Below are 10,845 nucleotides of genomic sequence, written 5' to 3'. Positions count from 1 at the left end.
AATTTGCGAAAGATTTACAAGTGTCTTTTTTCTCCACACTTATGTAAGTGTGCGTAAGCTTACAAGATTATGCAAGCTTGCCATCTTGTTATGATTTTGACAACTCGCAAGGTCGCAATTAAGAGTGCTAGAGTTTCAATCGCAAGCGTGCATAACCTTATAAGCTTGCTAGATTTAATGCACGAAGATTTCGAAACCGCTAGCTTAATAAGTTTACGCAAGCTTAAATAATGGTTTCGATATTTCCAATTGCAATCTTGCTACACGCTGAAATAAGTTTGCCGCACACTTGTTAAGATTGCAACTACCGTCTTGCTACGGCCTTAAAGCAAGCTTAATTAAGCTTGCCATTTTGGTTTGGAAAGATACAGGCTTTTGCTGGCATACTTATGTTAATTCCTTTCCAAATACACCCTGCACATGTAAACACAGGATTTTCGCTGTCGCAGTTTGATTATATTCACCACTTATTTATTGCGCAAGATCATTGCTAAGTTTACTGAGTGGCTTTTTCACTGAACGAATTGATATAAAGTACTCTGTGAAAACTGTGTAGAGACATAGTATATTCAGATACGATATTTTGCTGTAACAAATACAGAAGATTTTAAGATAAAACGTAATGTCAAATTATATTATATACATATACAATATCTTTGCTCAATGTATTGTCTATCAAACAGTGTCAAACAAAGCAAAATAACAGTATCTGAATTACATTTACGAATTATAGAGTAATTATTATACGAGTTATCTGGTCTAATTTCAATCTATATTACTGGCAAAACTAGTCAGTAAATAACTTATTGTTCCATTTCCTTCTAAAATAGTTCACACTACTTACTAACTCAGCATCTATGTCTACATCGCATTTCACAAAGCCAGGGTCTGCGAGCACTTTCTTTGCCTGTTAAATGATACTTGTAATAGTTATGATTTGGAAACAAAATTGATTTCGTTGCAAATAGTTAAGAGTTACTTTGTTTTTGGTTATTGATAGGGAAAGCTTGCAGACAGCTTTGGGAGTGGGTCTCTGGCTGATAGTTGTGTATCGTTTGTGAGTTGTATTCCCTTAAAATTCAAAACATTAATACAACATGTTACGTAACAATCTTTTGGATCATTTTAAGTAAACTTGACCCATTTTATTTTCATCCAGTTTACATTTAATCCACTGTCCAGTTGTATGATCTTATCGTTCTTTGATTTAAATTGTTTGAAATTAAAACAGTATCCATATTTTAACAACAGTGAATAGCTAACCGTGTCTAGCCATGGTTACCACAGTTTCAAACTGGCTTGGGACATTAATTTGAGTACTCCTTTTTTGGCAAACTCAGTTGCAGTGTGCATGCTGTCGCACTCCATAATTATGTGCTCGAACATATTATAAATAATTGAGATCAATTTGTTTAATGTTCTTGATTGTGTTTACCAAATGAATCCGACTTGATGGCATAAATTGACTTCTGGTCTGTCATGTACATGCATTAGAATATAACACCATAGTTTCAACTGATTGTGATAGATATTGCGCTTAAGGGTATATAATCGTCAAAATCTCACAGAGACCCTTCTTTCTATTTGCTTATCACCACCCGTAATATGAGCCGTTGCCGTTTCCCAAACCACAACTTCTTCATACAATACATTACACTGATCTAGCAATTGGAAATCAAAAGCATATATGTAGCTTACTGCCTTGTTTTGGCTTGTTTTGTCCTTTTCCTTTTTTCCCGAGCTGTTATTTGAATTGTTGTTGCTTTTGGAATTTCTATTCTATTTGTTAACACAGCGTCCTGTTCATCTACATCTTTTTACATATGATATTGACTTCCGCTGACGGTATCCATCACAACATTACAATTTACATCATAATTTAATTTTTACTAGCATTTTCAGGCGCTATCTTACTTGTCCCATGCACCATTTTGACTGCTGTCTTTGTTTGTTTTGGGTTTAACGCCGTTTTTCAACAGTATTACAGTCATGTAACGGCGGTCAGTTAACCTAACCAGTGTTCCTGGATTCTGTACCAGTACAAACCTGTTCTCCGAAAATAACTGCCAACTTCCCCACATGAATCAGTGGTGGAGGACTAATAATTTCAGACACAATGTCGTTTATAAAATAGCCACGGAGAACATACGCCCCGCCCAAGGGTCGAACTCACGATCCCGCGATCCGTAGACCAACGCTGTTACCTACTGAGCTAAGCGGGCGGGTTGACTGTTGTCCCACAGTAATATGTTGTGCTGCTCTATCACTAGTATACGTATTTTTTGGTGTTATTCCGTCGTTTCGCACATACTTTTGACTGTTATTGACAATATTATCAATCACTACTTTACACTGCATTGTGCTATCAATATTGCTTTAGTTTCCTGATGTAATTTCATTGTGACACGTATTTTATGAACGTCTTCAACGTTAGTGTCCATTACACTGTTATGTTGCACTGCGACATCATTATTACTCATAATTCTTGGTGTTAAATACAAGCAACATTTTGACAGTCTTCAACATTAGTATCTATCACTATGATAAATTGCAATGTGTCATCAATATGGCTTGTATTTCTAGGTGTTATTTTATTGAACCAAGCACTATTTTAACCGTCGTCATCAACGTTAGTATCCATCACTTTGTTAAGTTGTATTATGTCATCAATTCTGCTTGTATTTTGTGGTATTATTTCACTATCACACGCATATCTTGACCGTTTCGAACATACTGCTCATCACTATGGAACGTTGCACTGCGTCATCATTATTGCTTGTATTTACTGGTGTTATTTCATCGTCACACGTGCTATTTTTACCGATATTATCGTTACTGTTACTTTGCACTTTGTCTTTATTATTGCGTGTAACCCATGCCGTTATTTCATTGTTAAACTGTTATAACAATAATAGTCAACATTATAATCCATCACTGTGTTACGCTGCATTGATTTATCATTTTTTGCTTTCGGGTAAAATACAGTTGTAACAAGCATCATTTGCATCATCCTTGATTTCATTATTCACTGTATCTGTAACGCCTTCACCACAATGCTGCTGATTTTCTATATATGAAATTCCACCAGGCGTGGCACCACACTCAGTTTGGCACCTTTTGAATTGTTTGTATTTGTTTCCTATTTCTATTTTGCGTTTAAGTGTTGTATTTAATGAAGACATATAATAAGTTTGAAGCTATTTTCTCAAGTTTGATTTTGTTTAAAATACAATAATCTTACCTTTGCCAGTTTGCAGGAAATAAAAAGTTTAAATACAGTAATCACATGATTGATTACACCTTCCCAAAAATGAAAGTCAGAACTTAACACTACAGATTGAAATTTAATATAATTGTTTTTGTAACCTTTTTGATGCTAAACTTTGATGAATGTTCGGAGCAAAAATTGTCATTTCTGCTTATACAGTGATTGGGCTTATATTTAAACAATTGAATTTGAAATCTGTTAGTGCAAAAGTTTAGCAGTTTTACATACTTGGTTTCTGCACCAACTGATAGTAAAAATATTACTGATGTGTTGCATTGCATCTTTTTAAACATTATTTTTGCTTCAACTTTATACACAATTACACTCCGTTTTGCTCCAGCAAAAAGTCTGCATTTGTAAAACCGTGGGTTTTTGCTCTAATAAATGAGTCAAGTTTAGAAGAAATTGTTTATGCCCATAGTAGTAGTTGTAGTATTTTAAATACGTGCATTTGCTGATTTGTTTTACTATATATGCGTGACTATATAGGCAGCATATCATAATACGGGGTTATTATCCTGGAAATTCAGTAGAAAATAAATACTTAATTTGATCACATATCAATATCTCTAAAGCAAACCAAAATGCATTACTGTATTTATGCCAAAAATGTCATTTTATCAAAAATGTGTAAAAATGTTTTCGCTGTAACCCGTCGAAATGTTTCGGTATCGTGGAGTATTTCATCTTTCTTCATAAAGACTCCACGATACGATATTTTTCAGAGAAAACAAAGACTATACTGAAACTTGTATAAACAATGTATTCAATTCTTACAAACTTTTATATTGACTCTTTTTATAATGATCCTAGGGAAATCTCTCAACTGGAACAACAAAGCAACTTCGGCGTTTGTGATAATTGTTCTAGCCTATATTGTCGGGCAGTTAATGGTCTGTGATTTAGAGCTATAGCCAGTTGCTTATGTATTGGCTAAATACCAACAGACATAAACGCTTTTAATAGCACGTTTTATGACTCAACCAAGTATATAACGTAGACCACCTTGAAATGAGCTTTTTAAATACGTTGTTGCAGAAGTGGCTCTAAATGACGAATACATATTCAAACAAAAATAAAATGCGTTAAACTGAACTATTGTGAAGACATTTCACATATTGGTACTTGTCATTACATAAGAAGAATCTTGCGAGATTAATTGTTGCCCATGTAACATAACCCGAGTGATTCAGTAAATGCTTTACTTGAAAACATGCACGCTTTCAAATGTTTCTGACTAACATCATACAATCAACTATTTCCATTGTCACTGAACGCTAATTTTCTGAAATCTTTTGTTATAAGCATAAGCCTTTATTACGTTACATTTTACCATGGAAACCATAGAAAATAACCACCTTTAGCAAAGCGTTACTGTCCTATTTAATCACACATTGAACACTACAATATCAACAGTTTTATGCTGGACTGGGTATTGATGGAAACATTTTCTCAACGTTGTCTCAGCTATATACAGGTTTGGCTACTAGTACACGGAAATAGCTTAAAGAAATTATCATTTAATTTTCAAGCCATAATTTATGAATGTCATCTATAATGCCAAACCAAGTTATCCAAAATGCAAATTAACTGCGTTCCTAAGTTGGTGGTATACATTAACATTTGTATGAGTGCATGCCCAACCGGAAGCTTACATGTGGATTTTCGACAACGTTTATGACAAACTAAATATGTTTGTTTATTTATTATACTGAAACAAAATCATGAACCTGTCTCTGGGTTCATAATCTGGTCCTATATTAGAACTATACCTTTTTTTTCAATTTCAGAAGAAAATGGTGTTTTCTTGCATTAGATTAATGTTTCAATGGAAATGAATCCCGTTACTTACATATCAAAATGTAAAATTCAAAGGGCGTTCATGCTGGTCTATTTAGGAAACGCAGCTTCAGCATTTTCCTGTATTTGATCACTATCAATGAAAACTATAATTACAAGCACAATAAATTTTCCATACAAATGTCTGATGGAGAGTACTGCTGTAAGTAGTTTAAGGCAAAAGACCCATGATAATAGTGTACCTGCTTTTGGAGAGTATTTGTAAACCTACTTATTCACATACGTTGACTAATATTTCAGGAGGGCGTAGGACCATGTTTGTCTTTATATTTCTTCTTTTTCTTTCTTGTAAGTGGAACTGTTTTAAAAGACTTATTATTGATTTATTGTACAAAAGTGGAAAAGTTGGAAGTTTTTCATTTGATAAGACACGTTTTGCTGTTTAAAGTGAATTTTATCTCTGACACAGAAGAGTGCAGGGTTAAACAATTTTGAAAATACTGCGTTACGTGTGGTAAAAATTCTTCATTTAGCCTTTACTCTTTAGTTTTCATATTGGTAAAGAAATGAGGTAGGTTTTACCATGGTTATTTTTTAATGTAGAGAGCACAATTTGAAACAGTTTCACAGGACTTGGCCATAAGTTTTTAGTGATGGAGCTAAATTTCTGTCTGACTATATCCTTTTACTTAAAGCTTCTTGAAACAAAAATGTTAATATATATATATTGATAGTTTTAATGTTGTGCTTTATTATTGCTTAATAATACTTTGAGCTTTCATTTATCAGAAGTATTGGTGAAATTAATTCACTGCGAACGTTTTGTTCAGTGGTTAACCTTGAAATTTTCTTTAGTTGAGCTTGAGCAAATATCATAAATTATACAAAATTAAAAAGGAAAACGGTAAAAGTTTTCTAAAAACTGCAATACAGTGCGATACAATGTTAACTTTAAAACGCAATTTATTGAACATTCATTTTACGAGTTTACTACCTACAGCTTTGCTATTTGTTTAAATAAATGCAAATAGCACGAACATATTACTTACTAAAGAAATATTTTTGAAGCTACATTAAACAAGAAAGATAATCTTATTTAATAAATTTCTAAGATATTACGATAAAAAGCAAGATATGGGATATTTTGAACATTTCTGTAGTCATCGATATTTTACACTTTAAGATAAATAGTGTACCATGTGAAGTGCTTAGTATTCTGCTAATGATATTGCCCTAATATTTGGAGTTAGTAATTTACAGACTGGCTTTGAAGCCGTCGAGAAAACCTTTATCATATTTAACTGTTTAAAATGTTAGAAAACGCATTACCATGGAAACAGGAACCCCGCAAAATATACATTGTAGCTTATAGTATAGGGATGATACCTACCCAATAAAACCTAAGGGGAACAATTCTGAACTGACCAATAAACTGAAGCTAACATAAAATAATTGGTCAAAAGTAGAGAAAAATAAGGTCATTTCCCAACAACTGATCAGTCAGACAAAGCATGACCTACATTTGTTTAAAACTTTTATGTACTCGATATATATCATGCACACATTTCTCCTGGCTTACACTGTCAACAAGTTGTGCTGAGGCCCAGCTGGAAAATTTTGTAGTGCATCAAATTAAAATAAAATAAAATAATGCATGCATTCCTTTCAAGAAATATTACGACCTTATAATTAAGAATTGTTACCTCAGATATTTAAGTTTTGGCTTTTTAGCTAAAGTTACTTTTATTCTCAATTATGCTAAATTAGTTTACACAAAATGTGATGTATTAAAATGTAAAATGTATAATCAACAATGAGAATGTACATAAGATAATGAAATTGGTATCACATTAGTGTAATAACATAGCTAGTTTGATGTTACATTCGTCATTTCAATTAATCCTTTTGAAAGTGTTTCTTATGCTTTATTCATTTTGAAGCATTTGTATGACTGCTCAGGAAAGCTGTGCTGCAAAAAAAGTGTAACACAAAAAGTTACTGTCATCAAATGTAGTTACAATATCTTAAGGTAGTGGATGGGAAATAACTCTCTACAATTTTCTTTTATTAATGTATATGTAAGCAAATCGACATTCTCTGGACGTAATAGTAGCTTCACACGATCATAGTTTTCCACAGTAAAATGAAAAATGCTGAAAACACATAATGCAGGATACGTTATTTGATGATCTTCGTTACATGTCCACTACGTGCACCAAACTATAAGGTTTTTTATTCAATGTTGTAAACAAGGTAAACTGGTAACTTCAGATATTCGAATTAATTTACAGTATTAATTATTTAGAACACTTGAAAACAAATTGATTGGATCCTCATTTACAATTATATCAACAACTTTGCATTCATGAGTGGAAGATATTGGTGGTAAAATGTTTTAGGGGTTTGTTTACTTTATAAAATATTTCATAACTTCTTTCAGGTCAATGTTTGGTATGATTTGGTAAGCTTATGGTAAATAGCAGGTCATTCTCTTTCACTCAGAATTCGTTCATGAGTTTTAGACTTTCGGCTAGTCACGGATTTTGAATTTATTAAAAGACAAAATGTTTCAGTATAGGCTTTTGTTATAGTGATGAAAGCAGACTAAACTTACACTACACTATATTTAATTTATTTAGCTGTGGAGACTTTTGGTAAAGAATATAATTTGGTAAATACCCAAACCAATGAAAAACTGTCAATACAAGAGTTGTCCATTTTGCTTCAGTATTTTTAAGAAGGTCATTTTCATTAACATAAAATATTTCTATTTTTACATGCAAAGGTGGGAAAACATAAATATACTTTGTAAATTTATGCATTAAGCTATCATTTCACACTGGAAAAAACTGTAAGGATAAATTAGAATTTTAAGGTACTATCTATATCATATTAGAAAGCAAACGCGCTTACTAATAAAATTATAAACTGCTCAGACTTCTACGGATAACAGTGAAACCAAAATACAAACAAAATATTTCCTTACTTAGTTTACCTTCGGTTACATCAAACCTTGCTAAAATTTGTACTTGTAGTAACAGAGAAAAATTATACATAAATTCAGTTGTTTTTACTCGGTTCGAGGAAATAATTGTCCAAAAAAGATATGTTCTCTATTAAATATTTCTCATTTGATGGATTCATTCTGTATGGATGTTGCCTGATTAGAGTAGAATCTATAACTTCAATGTCATGAAAGATTTTATCAGTTCTGGTAGGTACATCGAGATACAAATTTCCTACACGTGAATAATTTGTTTCAGTTCATCATTTTTGTTTAGGTTCCGAATGGGAAAGATTTTCTTCCGGGTGTTATATATTGACTGAATTCTGAAGTTCAAATTGACCATTGATGGTGATGTTATCAAGTTCAGTATCAAATTCACTTCAATTATAGATTTCCTCTAACAGCCAAATCAAGCTGACAGAATGTGAGAAAGAACCATGATTTTGTCCGCCAGCCTTCGACTTTTGTTTTTTTCTGCTTATAAGTGCGTGTATGTGTATCTGAGCGTGTTTGTCATGGGCGATGTCCCAAAGTGTTGTTTATTTTTACTTTTGTGTATGTTAGTTGTTTGTGTTTGTCTTATGTACGTGCGTCTGCGACGTTGTAAGAATACTGCGTTTAAGTAACGTGTCTTTCCCTGTTGTATATTCGTCCTTGCTCGACCTTCCCCAACACCCGACCCTTTTTTCCACCCCTTACTACCCACCACATTTATCTGTATTTTGCATATATTTATAATGTACTTGTTGTTGGATTTTCGAAGCAACCCGTCTGCACTTAGTTTTCCGTTATAGCTTCTTTTTTTGGGAGCCTACTTTGCGATACATGTCTCTATGACTGTGTTTGGTGTGCTCTGTGCTTCTGGAAAATCTAGCCATACCTTTTATCTTTTACTTCTAAAGTCAACTAAGGAAGTTAAAAGAAGTGTCATCTTCTGAAAGGAATTGATCTTAAAGTAATTTTAAAGGGTCCAAGGATGGTGCAATCTGCCTTTTATTCAAAAGGACTGAAGCAAAGTGCTTCTTGTACATAATCTCTGACGGCAAATATTTATCAATTAAAACCATCATTTTAGTCATTCTCTGTATCATAACAATATGCCTTAATTGTATGTTTCAATGTTTGATGAAATCTTTCTAAAAGACATTGAATGTCCAAATGATAGCCTGAAAATTTGAATCTTTTTATGCCTAAGTTATGAAGTACGTTTTGAAATATGTTAGACATAAAATTTAAACCTTGTTCAAACAGTACAGATTTCGGGAAACTTACACATGATAAAAATGTTACTAAGACCATGACAATGAATTTGACATTAATGTTTCTTAAAGGGACAACTTCAGAAAATCATCTTGAAGAACATATAATTGTCAAAAGATACTGGTTTCTAGATTTACCTTTGCCCAACACAGTCCACTATAATTCTACCAAAAAGGCTCATCAGGTTTGTATATTGGTCTTTGCTGAAGCTGTGATCATTTCTGATAATATTTACCTGCCATGAGACGACATGTATGACAGGACTTACACATCAGATTTTAAAATAGGCGTTTTATCAGACAGTGTCAGAATTTTCTGACGATAAAAATTTTGACAATAAGTTGGTTATCGTCAGTCCATCTTCATCAGAAGGGACACACGTTGGCCACCATTTTCTCATTCAATTCCCATGTTTAACAAAATAAAGAAAAACAGGGACGTTTGAACCTTCTTCTTTCTTCACTAACAGCCTTTTGTAACAATAACAAATTTCAGGATGACTGTATTGTTCCTGAATAAGCTGCGAAAACAAGATGTTTCAGTTACAAGCGGATGTATCACTGCCTTTTTTCAAGCTAGGTTAATTTATCACAGTAAATGGACACCTTTAAATTTGAATCAGGTCTGACACCGAGAGCCACAAGGTCATTTGAATGTTATAAAGGTTAACAGAAAGACAGCCACACTCCACCACTTGAATAAGTACATTTTTTCTAGAAGAAGTCTTCTCAGAAAAAGGTAGGAAATCTTCACAAATTAAAAATTGGGAAGCTCCTGTATCCCGTAAGATTTAAACAGTAGTATTTTTAACAGTAGTATATTTGCTAAATCACCAATTAGTGATACAAAACCAATAGATATAAAGGGCTTATTAACCTAAATGATAGAACTTGAATTGGTGTCATTAACCTCTAAACAATATAAATATCGGTAAAAGACTTGGGTTAATCTCTTAGAGTGGTAAGGCCTGCAAGTGTTGTGTCATCTCTTTCCGGCTCTCATTTCAGTGAACATTCAGAGATAATGAGTTCATGTTTCTTGCAAGTACATATATAGGTAGAGATACGTGTTTTCCAGAAGGTTTATTATATGCAAATTTTGATTTTTTTTTAATTTCCCACATTATTTTTCATTAGATGTGAACCTTGAAGTATTTAGTGACAAAGATGGTTTCTTTTTGAAAACATTTTAACCAAACTTATAGTAGATATTCCGTCAAAGATGTTTGCTATAAATGAAGGTATTTCGTATGAAAATAATGAAACACACCTGCTATAATTAGATTCTATAATTGTTTAATCTAATTTTTAAAATAAACTACTATTATAGTTGCAACCTTGGAGCAAAGGTTTAACTTTCGCTTCTAGCAAATGGAGCATTTGGTTAAACGTATGACATTTGTAAATGAAGCATTTAGTATTTAAGTATATACAGCATCATGTTTATGAAAATTACCATAAACAGTCAAATGTTATACTAGAAGTAACAAAACAGCATACGTTGAGCGATT

The sequence above is a fragment of the Mercenaria mercenaria genome, unplaced genomic scaffold (assembly GCF_021730395.1).
Source record: "Mercenaria mercenaria strain notata unplaced genomic scaffold, MADL_Memer_1 contig_4276, whole genome shotgun sequence".
Taxonomy (NCBI): Eukaryota; Metazoa; Mollusca; class Bivalvia; order Venerida; family Veneridae; genus Mercenaria; species Mercenaria mercenaria.
Note: the sequence above shows the minus strand (reverse complement) of the source record.